Consider the following 11,758-nt stretch of genomic DNA (forward strand, 5'->3'; position numbering starts at 1 on the left):
AAATGCCATCGGCTTCATGATATCTGGAGGCGCGGTGGCTGAGTGGTACAGCGCTTAGCTTCCGAACGTGGGGTCCCGGGTTAGAATCCTAGTGAAGAATGGGATTTTTTATTTCGGGATCTTTAGGGCGCCTCTTAGTCCACCAAGCTTTACGTTGTGGACAAGTGCAGGCGGTTGGTCGTTGTGCTGGCCACATGACACCCTCGTTAACCGTGAGCCACAGAAACAGACGACCTTTACATCGTCTGCTCTATAAATTGCAAGGTCGGAAAGGGAAACTGTACTTTTTCCTTTGTAAAGCCGCCACAAGTTAGACATAAGATGATAACAAAAATGTAAAGGAATGTTTGAACTAGATTTTAAAGTTTATATACATTTTGTTTTTATTTTGCAACCTTCGCTTTATGTCTAATGACACCGAAAGATTTGTATAAAAATTCAGACCAAAGCAGTCAAAGTGAAGTGGAACACAATGGTAGATGTGGTAGAGGGCGAGTACTGGGTTGACTGGTGATGTTCAGGTTGAAGAATCACACTTCACGATGACACTTATCTGAGCTAAAGATCCATGAATTGTTCTTGCTTATCATGTTGTTGTTTTTTTCGATCTAGAAAAAAAAAGCATTTGAAAAGTAAAGCAACATACGAACGAGTCATACTTACAAAAGTGTATGTAATAATAAGAAGAAAAAGAAGAAGAGGAAGAAACACTCCAAGGAAAAGTCCCGGCTTTGGCCGATGGGGGCAACATTGACATGTCTCAAAGCAGGTCATCTCTACCCTGAAACAGAACGCTTTGTTACGGCAATATAGGACAGAGTAATTAGGACAAAAAAATTACGAGAAGCGTATCCTAAAACTCAATATTGTTGACATATGTCGAAAATATGGAAATGTGGGTGAGTCAATCGAACACATAATGGCAGGATGTTCAGCCTTATCAGAATTTGCCTACCTAGGTCGCCATAACCAAGTTGAAAAGTTAATACGCCAACTCTTGGCTTTGACACATAATTTGATCGGTAAGTATAGTTATCATTACAAATAGTAGCCACAAGAGGTTCTCGAGTCTACTGATCATATTCTGTACTGGGATATGCCTATTTTGACCGACAAAACGGTAGATTTTAAACGCCCCGATCTTGTGTTCGTTGATAAAAAAGAAAAAAAAAGCAGCTACCATTTTTGACATCGCCGTACCACTACCTCATAATTTAAGAAAAAACTGAAATGGAAAGACAACGAAAATATGGAAACCTTGCTTGGGGATTAAGCGTTTATGGAAGTTATCTAAAACAACAATATACCCCATTGTTATATCAACCGAGGGATACTAACAACTGACCTCACAGATACCTTCAAAGCCCTTAACATTCTTAGGAACATTCTCGTTGCCTGTTAGAGGTCGGTACTGCTGCAGACCTGCCACATCACCAGAAGACTCCTCAGTGGAAACTGATAAAGGGAGACTACAATTAATTTAGTTTCTCTTTAACGAAGCTCGACCCTGGCAGAGCCAGAGAATGAATACTCGTTCGTTTCTAACATAATAACAATAATTTCCAGAAGCTTATCTTAAAATTCAATTTTGTTGACAAATGTCGAAAGTTCCGAAGGCGAGTGAGACCATTTGTTTTAGTAGGCCTGAACACTGACCTGCAACGTCACAATCTGTGGGCAGTTTAGACCAATAGCTTGTTGCCCCGTCTTAAGACCCGGTCTAAACTGCCCATAGGCTGTGACGTTGCAGGTCTGTGTTCATGAATTCTATAACGATTGGTCTCGATTGAACACATAATGGCAGAATGTTCAGCTTTATCAGAATTTGCCAACCTAGGTCGCCATAATCAAGTTGCAAAACTAATACACCAACACCTGGCTCTGAGATATAATATTGATCAATAAGAACACTCCTCTTTATTACTAATACACGCCACAAGAGGTTTTCGAGTCAACCAATCACTTTTTTTATTGGGATGGGCCTATTCTGACTGACAAAGTGGTGGATTTTTAATCGCCCTGATCTGCTGTTGATTGACAAATAAAGAAAAAAAAACGCTACCACGAGTGGCATCAACGTATCACTATCCCATAGATAATATGAGGAAAACTGAAATGGAAACAAACAAAGAAAATATGGGAAACGTTTCAAACTAAGCTTGGAGATTGAACAGTTATAGAAGTCGTCTAAAATAACAATATACCCTGTTGTTCTATCAACCGAGGGGATAATGACAACTAACCTCACAGACACCTCCAAGGCCCATAACAATCCTAAGAAGATTCTTTTTGCCTATCAGAGGGCGGTACTACTGCAGACCTGCCACATCCCAAAATTTATCAGTGGACACTGTTAAAGGAACTTCAATGAATTTTGTTTCTCTCTAACGAAGCTCGACCCTGGCATGTGGTCCCTTCAAGAGATAGCTAAGACAAATAAATCATCAGAAAATGGCCTAGACAAGAATCGCAAAGCGAAGGCTAGAACAGCAAAGTATCCGGTAATACCAAACAATATCTAAAGAACAGCAAAGTATCCGGTAATACCAAACAATATCTAAAGAACAGCCAAAGTATCCGGTAATACCAAACAATATCTAAAGAACAGCAAAGTATCCGGTAATACCAAACAATATCTAAAGAACAGCAAAGTATCCGGTAATACCAAACAATATCTAAAGAACAGCAAAGTATCCGGTAATACCAAACAATATCTAAAGAACAGCAAAGTATCCGGTAATACCAAACAATATCTAAAGAACAGCAAAGTATCCGGTAATACCAAACAATATCTAAAGAACAGCAAAGTATCCGGTAATACCAAACAATATCTAAAGAACAGCCAAAGTATCCGGTAATACCAAACAATATCTAAAGAACAGCAAAGTATCCGGTAATACCAAACAATATCTAAAGAACAGCCAAAGTATCCGGTAATACCAAACAATATCTAAAGAACAGCCAAAGAAGACAATGAAGACTGCAGGACCACATCGCAGGTACAGTGAAAAATATTACCATCAGACACTTATCATCAGCCTGTGTGCTTTATTTGCAATACTGTCAAACCAGCGTATGAAGGCAACATGATGTCATAAAATTTCGCATAAGACTTTTCAATTGATTAACATTGAGACACCTCCCTATATTTGAAAGTGTAAAATTCGTATTCAAAATAAAGTTGAATTATTTATATATCCCAACGTCTTCATTACAGTGATAATGGTATTTCAGTTGACTGGTCTCCACAGAATGGCACTTGTTCAAACACGTTGGAAAAGCATTGGTTCAAGTGACATGCAAACACTGTTAGTAGAAGATGACGTAGGTGTATGGAAACACTGTTAGTAGAAGATGACTTAGATGTATGTATATACTGTTAGTAGAAGATGACTTAGATGCATGGGCTTATAGAAAATGACTTAGGTGTTTGAAAATGCTTTTAGCAGAAGATGACTTAAATGCATGGAAATACTTTTAGAAAAGAAGACTTAGGTACATAGATGATATTGTAAGATTGTCAATTTACATTTTTACTCTTGAGACTTAAAAAGCAAAGGAAAAAATTCTTGGTGTGTTGGAATGTTAGCTAAAGACAGTATTTTTTTTTTTTTTTGAAATTATAGTATGCGCTCAAGAAAGTAAAATGCAAGTTAAATTTTTACAGATATTTTTGTTTATAAATTTTAAAAGATGATTTCTGCCACATACGATGACAATCACATAATAATAGACTTACCTTATTTTCACAAATTTTATTTGTTTGTCAGTTTTGACGAAACTTCTCCCTCTGGATGCCACAATATTATGTGAATTCTAATTTGACGCTACTCTTAAGGGCTGTTCAATAATTGCTTGTGGAGACAAGACAGGAGACTGACGTTGATGTGAGCTTTGTTGCCTTGGAGAGGTGAAACACAAATATTAAGGAGAAACATTTACAAATAACAGAAATTAAATTTATTTTTATTTTTTTTTGACTTTTTTTATGCTTAGAAAATTAGATTTTCCATTTTAGTGACTGATCTAATGGTAATCATCCTATTGAAACGAAACTAGTAAAATAAACAAAAATACTTTCTAAAAAAGAACAAAGTTTATATGGAATGAAATAGCATCGATTATTTTGGAATCAATCATGTAATTAATTTAATCGATACAGGCTAATAACAATTTGTGCGATTGAAAAAAAATGAAATTGTTTTGTTTAGTGCACCTTTCATACTTATAGCATGGTGCGTTATGGCCTCATCACTTTTGTGGACCAGTTTGGGGGGTAGGGGGGGCGGAGAAGGTTTCCGTGCCGCTTTTTCAAAAGCTATTTAAAAATAAAAAGGAGCTCGAGTCTGAATTCGAAGTCTTGAGCCTCCATGGTGGAATGCCAACTTGTTAACCACTGAGCTATTCAAGTACTTTTAAAAATTTAAGGTTGGTGTGTCGTGGGTTTCACAGAATGCCACAAAGTCGTGTCCTACAAGACATTCTGCATTGTGATTTAACAGAAGGCTAGAAAGCCGCTGGTCGCCAACTTTTAAGGTAGACTAATGTATGCGAACGAGACACGACGCTATTCAAAATCGGTTGGGGAAAAGAGGCACTGGATAGATCCACATGGAGAGCATAAATTTGTCTGGATCAGTCATGTAATTAAATTTGTAATAGAATTACACCAACAACAATACATTTGTGCGATAGAAATACTTTTACCAATTGTTTTCTTAGCGCTATTTAAAGGCTTGTAGCAGATTTATTGTTGTTGGTCTAGATCTATTACATATTTAATTACATGACTGATCCAACTAATTGATACTACACTAATATAAGTTTTTTTTTTTTTCAAAACTTATATCAACTCACTCTGTCTTCTGTTTGGTACAATGTTTGTACATGTTATGCCTCCAAATTCCCATTCTAGGATCAAGTTGAAACTTTACACAATTATTCATTGTCCCTAGCAACACGTGGATTATTTTATCGATTGGTCTTAATTAATTAATTTTGTGTAGAAAATTAGGTCGTCGCCTAAAAATTTGAAACTAACAATAGATAAAACTTTCTATTTTCATAAGCACTTGTCTAGCTCAGAGGCTAGCATGTTAGCCTTTCGTCAAGGATATTAAAGTCCCCGAGTTTAAATTCAAGTCGAGCAGCCTTATTACAAAGCTTATATCAACTCATTCTGTCTGATAAAAAGTTTGTACACATTATTTCTCCCACACCCAGTCTTGGATCAAGTTGAAACTCTGCACAATGATTTTTTATACCTGACAAAACAAGAATCAACGCAAAAAAAAAAAAAAATAACCAATGAGTTAATTGCTAATTAATTAAGGGAAACAAATCGTTCTTGACTGGTGAGGCGGTATTGATTGAATTATTCCCCTTTATACGTTGTCGCTTAAAAGTTTGAAACTAACAATAGTTAGCTACGAACGCTTTGTAAGCACTTCGCTAGCACAGTGATTAGTGAGTTCTAATTCAAGACATTGTTTAAATGTGTAGAATTAAAGGACGTGTAGGAAACATTGTTTAAATGTGTAGAATTAAAGGACGTGTAGGAAACATTGTTTAAATGTGTAGAATTACAGAACGTGTAGAAGACATTGTTTAAATGTGTAGAATTACAGGACTTGTAGAAGACATTGTTTAAATGTGTAGAATTACAGGACGTGTAGAAGACATTGTTTAAATGTGTAGAATTACAGGACATGTAGGAAACATTGTTTAAATGTGTAGAATTACAGGACATGTAGAAGACATTGTTTAAATGTGTAGAATTACAGGACGTGTAGGAAACATTGTTTAAATGTGTAGAATTACAGGACGTGTAGAAGACATTGTTTAAATGTGTAGAATTACAGGACGTGTAGGAAACATTGTTTAAATGTGTAGAATTACAGGACATGTAGAAGACATTTTTTAAATGTGTAGAATTAAAGGACATGTAGTCATGGTTCAGGGTCAGTCCTAGCGATTGCGGGGCCCTATGTGAAACGGTTTGAGCTGGGCTTAATCTGGGTAGTGATTATAAAAATAAGTGAAAATTAAGATTTTTAAAATTAGAAAATAAATTCCTCTTTGTATTTCATTCATTCTTTACAAAATACAAAATCACGATCAAAATAAATTTACTTTTTTAGCCTTGCGTGTAGCGAGCCATACAGTATATCATCGAAATTCTGTTTCCTGCACAGAACACGCTCAATAACAAGAATGGCTAAATTGTGCAATCTATCTTCGTGAATTGTTGACCTCAATTAATTCTTGATTAGTTTGAAGCGCGAGAAGCTTCTTTCACCAGATGCCACAGTGACGGGTATTGTTAAAAATATTGTGAGTACAACAAAGTAGTTTGGGAAAGAAGTGTATCTTTCATTAGTGGGCAGATGGGGTTATGGCGGTATTTGGTATTCGGTAAAATATGCCTTAAAGATTAAAGATTCCATTACGTCTGCGTATTCTCGGCCACATATATCTGCTGACTGGTCTGCTGATGACGGCTCTTGGAGATGAAAAGAAACCCAAACAGATTGTGATTTGATTTCCGCTATTCAAATTTCGGCTTCAAAATTCTGTTGAAGCAATTTATCCTGTAGACATCTTCAGCATTTTCAGGTGTGAAGTTTTCTAAAGATTTATTATACTGCCTTTTTCTTTGACGTTTGGCTGGAACGATTTCAACAACTTCCATGTTTTTAGGCAATTCTTTTGCTGTAACAAGAATCTGAGCACAAGTCATCAAGTTGTAAGAATACATTGCAGTGCTCAAATCTACTGTTTCACCTTGCAGTTCTTTACTCAGAAAATTGACTTGGAAGAGCACAAACGACACAAATAATTTGTACTGCTGTAATATTTCATACAGTGTTTCTGCTTCACTTTTAATTATCGCATCATTAGTCTCTTCAGCTAAACCAAGTAGTACGTCACAAACTGGAGGCATTTGATAACGAAGTGCTTTGAAACTATCTATTCAACATTCCCACAGAGAATTTACAGACAGAATATAAAAATCCTTTCTAAATAATGACCATCTCTTTGTAGATGCTGAAAAAAAACAGTGTACAAGCGTTTGTATAGTTCCAAAAAATAAATTATTAATGCATCAGATCATGTTTTGACTGCTAGCACCGGATTGTAATTAGGACAAGCAGCACATGGAGTAAAAATGCTCTGCTGTTAATATTTAAAAGCCTTTTTTTGAACTCCAGAATGGACGCCTTTCATATTCGCACCATTATCATAACTTTTTCCACGAATATTTTCAACACCGGGTATATTAATTCAAGCTTCTCCAGCTCATTCACTAGTACATCGCACAAGTCCAGTCCAGTAGTACTTCTCCAGCTCATTCACTAGTACATCGCACAAGTCCAGTCCAGTAGTACTTCTCCAGCTCATTCACTAGTACATCGCACAAGTCCAGTCCAGTAGTACTTCTCCAGCTCATTCACTAGTACATCGCACAAGTCCAGTCCAGTAGTACTTCTCCAGCTCATTCACTAGTACATCGCACAAGTCCAGTCCAGTAGTACTTCTCCAGCTCATTCACTAGTACATCGCACAGGTCCAGTCCAGTAGTACTTCTACAGCTCATTCACTAGTACATCGCACAAGTCCAGTCCAGTAGTACTTCTCCAGCTCATTCACTAGTACATCGCACAAGTCCAGTCCAGTAGTACTTCTCCAGCTGATTCACTAGTACATCGCACAAGTCCAGTCCAGTAGTACTTCTCCAGCTCATTCACTAGTACATCGCACAGGTCCAGTCCAGTAGTACTTCTCCAGCTCATTCGCTAGTACATCGCACAGGTCCAGTCCAGTAGTACTTCTACAGCTGATTCACTAGTACATCGCACAGGTCCAGTCCAGTAGTACTTCTCCAGCTCATTCACTAGTACATCGCACAGGTCCAGTCCAGTAGTACTTCTCCAGCTGATTCACTAGTACATCGCACAAGTCCAGTCCAGTAGTACTTCTACAGCTGATTCACTAGTACATCGCACAAGTCCAGTCCAGTAGTACTTCTCCAGCTCATTCACTAGTACATCGCACAGGTCCAGTCCAGTAGTACTTCTCCAGCTCATTCACTAGTACATCGCACAGGTCCAGTCCAGTAGTACTTCTCCAGCTCATTCACTAGTACATCGCACAAGTCCAGTCCAGTAGTACTTCTCCAGCTCATTCACTAGTACATCGCACAAGTCCAGTCCAGTAGTACTTCTCCAGCTCATTCACTAGTACATCGCACAAGTCCAGTCTAGTAGTACTTCTCCAGCTCATTCACTAGTACATCGCACAAGTCCAGTCCAGTAGTACTTCTCCAGCTCATTCACTAGTACATCGCACAAGTCAAGTCCAGTAGTACTTCTCCAGCTGATTCACTAGTACATCGCACAAGTCCAGTCCAGTAGTACTTCTCCAGCTCATTCACTAGTACATCGCACAAGTCCAGTCCAGTAGTACTTCTCCAGCTCATTCACTAGTACATCGCACAAGTCCAGTCCAGTAGTACTTCTCCAGCTCATTCACTAGTACATCGCACAAGTCAAGTCCAGTAGTACTTCTCCAGCTCATTCACTAGTACATCGCACAAGTCCAGTCCAGTAGTACTTCTCCAGCTCATTCACTAGTACATCGCACAAGTCCAGTAGTTTCCACAGGAACAAAACGTTGATGTACAACCACATAGGCCTACTCTTTCTGTTAAGGTGTAATGGTTTAATTAAATAATTTACACCTAGAGTAAGAGCGGGGCCTATGAAAGTACGGGGCCCCTCTGCGGTCGTATATGTTGCATTGGCCTAAGGCCGGCCCTGTCATGGTTTTCATTCTAGTTAGATTATACTATAAATTAAATTGAATTTTTTTATGGAACCTCTGGATGGAATTGAATTGCTTAGGTGCACAACGTGATAATTGTTGAGCGCCTGAGACACTATTTAGGCTTACATTTTATGCATAAATATAGGTACACTAACATTACCTACAGCCGTTGATTTGTTTCCAGAATTTATATTGTTTATTATTTGGTACAATTTAAAATCTTATAGAACAGACACAACACGTATTTCACAAAAAGAAGGCCAGTTTCACTAAATCAAGGTTAGTTTCACTAAATCAAGGCCAGTTTCACTAAATCAAGGTTAGTTTCACAAAATCAAGGCCAGTTTCACTAAATCATGGTTAGTTTCACTAAATCAAGGCCAGTTTCACTAAATCAAGGCCAGTTTCACTAAATCAAGGCCAGTTTAATTAAATCAAAGCCAGTTTAATTAAATCAAAGCCAGTTTCACTAAATCAAAGCCAGTTTCACTAAATCAAAGCCAGTTTCACTAAATCAAGGCCAGTTTCACTAAATCAAAGCCAGTTTCACTAAATCAAGACTAGTTTAACTAAATTAAGGCTAGTTTCACTAAATTAAGGCTAGTTTCACTAGACTAAGGCTAGTTTCAAATGCCAAGCTCCGTACATCCACAGCCACGCTATTTCTTTTTGCCAATAAATGTGACTATAACTTGCAGTGTATCTCCACCCAACACGCGTACTTCAGAGAAGCTCCACCAAAACCTAAGGTTTTTGTTATATACGATAACGTGAAATCAACCCATGAAATCAACTGGGGAAATCAACCCATAAAATTAACCCCTGAAATAAACCCATGAAATCAATGCCTGATAATAAGCACGTGAAATTTACCCAAGAAATCAGCCCGTGAAATCAACCCGGAAAATCAATCCATGAACTGAACCCATGAACTGAACCCATGAACTGAACCTGTGAGAACTGCTACTCACTTTTGTAAGGATGGTGAGCTACGATTGCTATGCTTTGAGTCCTTGAGTTCATTCGCCGATTGGATAATCACACAAAAAGGACATATAAGAGATAAAATCAGATCACACAGAATATTTCCATCGATGTTTCTAGAGTGTCTGACTAAGCTGCGGATGTACGCAATAGATAATAAGCCGCAAGGCTGGAAGCACAGAATGAGGGCACAAATGCAGCAGTTCTCGCCAACAGATTCTGCGTTTCTTCCATGCACGTAAAATGGGCAACAGTAGCCTAGTAAACAGATTCCACAGTTGTCGAAACAGCCCAGCAGACTATGGTTGAATCCCCCCATGACAGTTTACGATGTTAGTATTAGGCACGTGAGGAATAAAAGACCGTTGACTAGCGGCAATTAAGACTTCTGCCTGAAAAAGAAAATTAGAAGGAAGTTACTTTTAAATTAAAATTGATAATGGGGAATTAGTTTCCATTACTTTGTTTACTTCTAATGACATTAAACGAATTAAACTCCATGTCTATGCAATTATTCTCGGATCATTTAATGAATGGCTCTGTCCTCTTTATATTTCTTTTCGTTAATGAACTTCTGTAAACATATGAAAAGGCTGTATGTGACGTTTTGGCGCAGCCGTTTTAGCTCCGGTCGTTTTGGCGCTGACCGTTTAGGCGCGAGAAGTTTTGATGATAATTGAAAAACAACAACACTGTTTTCTCTATACTACATCTATAAATAGCACCTATAAATCTCACCCCACCACAACCCCACTCCTATATAAAATAGTTTTAATAAAGGTTAACAATGGTGCAATATGTCGCTGAGAGGCCAAAAGCCATGGGTGTAGCCAGGATTTTTTTTCGACCCCCCCCCCCCGCACGCCATGTATATATATAATAAATTGTTATAATCTAATTGTTAAAAGTGTAATTTAATATAGATCTATTATCTAGCTCTAGTTTACATTCGGAATATACAAAATCGTTCATTAAAGTAATCTTCATTGGATTATCTATTGATTTAGATCTAGATCTATAGGCTATAGGCTATATGCCCTACTATATAGATTCTAGATCTAATTAAATGTACTTGGTCATGCGATAGATTACAACAAATTGCCTATTAAGTAGTCCTACGGTGAAAAGAAAACTCTACTGTAGTTAAGAATTACCCACTTCTTATAAGCTGCTTAACTGAAACAAAGTCTGGAATGATAATTGTATTTACTAATGATGTAATGAATAGTTTGGTCATTATATAAAGTGATGTCTCTAGGGATGAAGCTTTGAATGTAAATATAATAAAAGACGCCTCGTTCGTAAACACACATTTTAGGTGCATTCGTGCACATTTTTAAAAAGGCTATTTTAAAAAATTTAAAGTGTGTCTTTATTTGAAAAGGTCCAGCAGACTCTATGCAAATGTAACTTAAAGAAAGATTTAATGCAGGCATGTCAAACTTATTATTGGCCGCATAAAAACTTACAATGACCCGAAAGGCCGCAGTCAAAAATTGGATGCAAACATGGCCACTAGTTTTATGTAAATTAGAAACAATACAATAGAATATAATAATTAATGGTATACCTGTCCTATATTTATTATTTTTATTTTGTTCACTGGAAATTACTATCACTACGCATTATCTGCGTTGTCCTGATGCTTGACATCTTTTCTGGGATACAAGTTTATTAATGTCAGGTTGAAGTTTGTTGGCCCCTGACACTATGATTGCTGATGACAACTTTGATTTCGAACGGTGAGGTGTTTTTGTAGCTTTCATTATAGAAAAGAACTGTTCACAGTCACAGTGCTTGCAAACAGCTAGAATTCTGGCTGCGAATTTCCGAAATTTAAAGCCGTTCAGGTAAATAACTGTAAAACTTTGGTACAGCCACTTCTATATACTTTGCTTTCAATAAAGAATCTGACTGCAATTCTATCAGCTCTAGTTGCACATTACCA

The 11,758-nt window shown here is 37.4% G+C and overlaps 1 long non-coding RNA gene across 1 annotated transcript; it reads right to left on the reverse strand.

Moving 5' to 3' along the window:
- Positions 1-357: 357 nt before the first annotated feature.
- LOC129926542 (uncharacterized) lies at positions 358-11,100 on the reverse strand. Its single transcript, XR_008778251.1, has 4 exons — positions 10,969-11,100; positions 9,798-10,202; positions 3,740-3,901; positions 358-608 (listed from the first exon to the last, which is right to left on the reverse strand). It is a non-coding gene; the product is annotated as an uncharacterized LOC129926542 (long non-coding RNA).
- Between the last annotated feature and the right edge of the window lie 658 nt (positions 11,101-11,758).

The sequence above is a fragment of the Biomphalaria glabrata genome, chromosome 5 (assembly GCF_947242115.1).
Source record: "Biomphalaria glabrata chromosome 5, xgBioGlab47.1, whole genome shotgun sequence".
In the NCBI taxonomy this organism is placed as follows: Eukaryota; Metazoa; Mollusca; class Gastropoda; family Planorbidae; genus Biomphalaria; species Biomphalaria glabrata.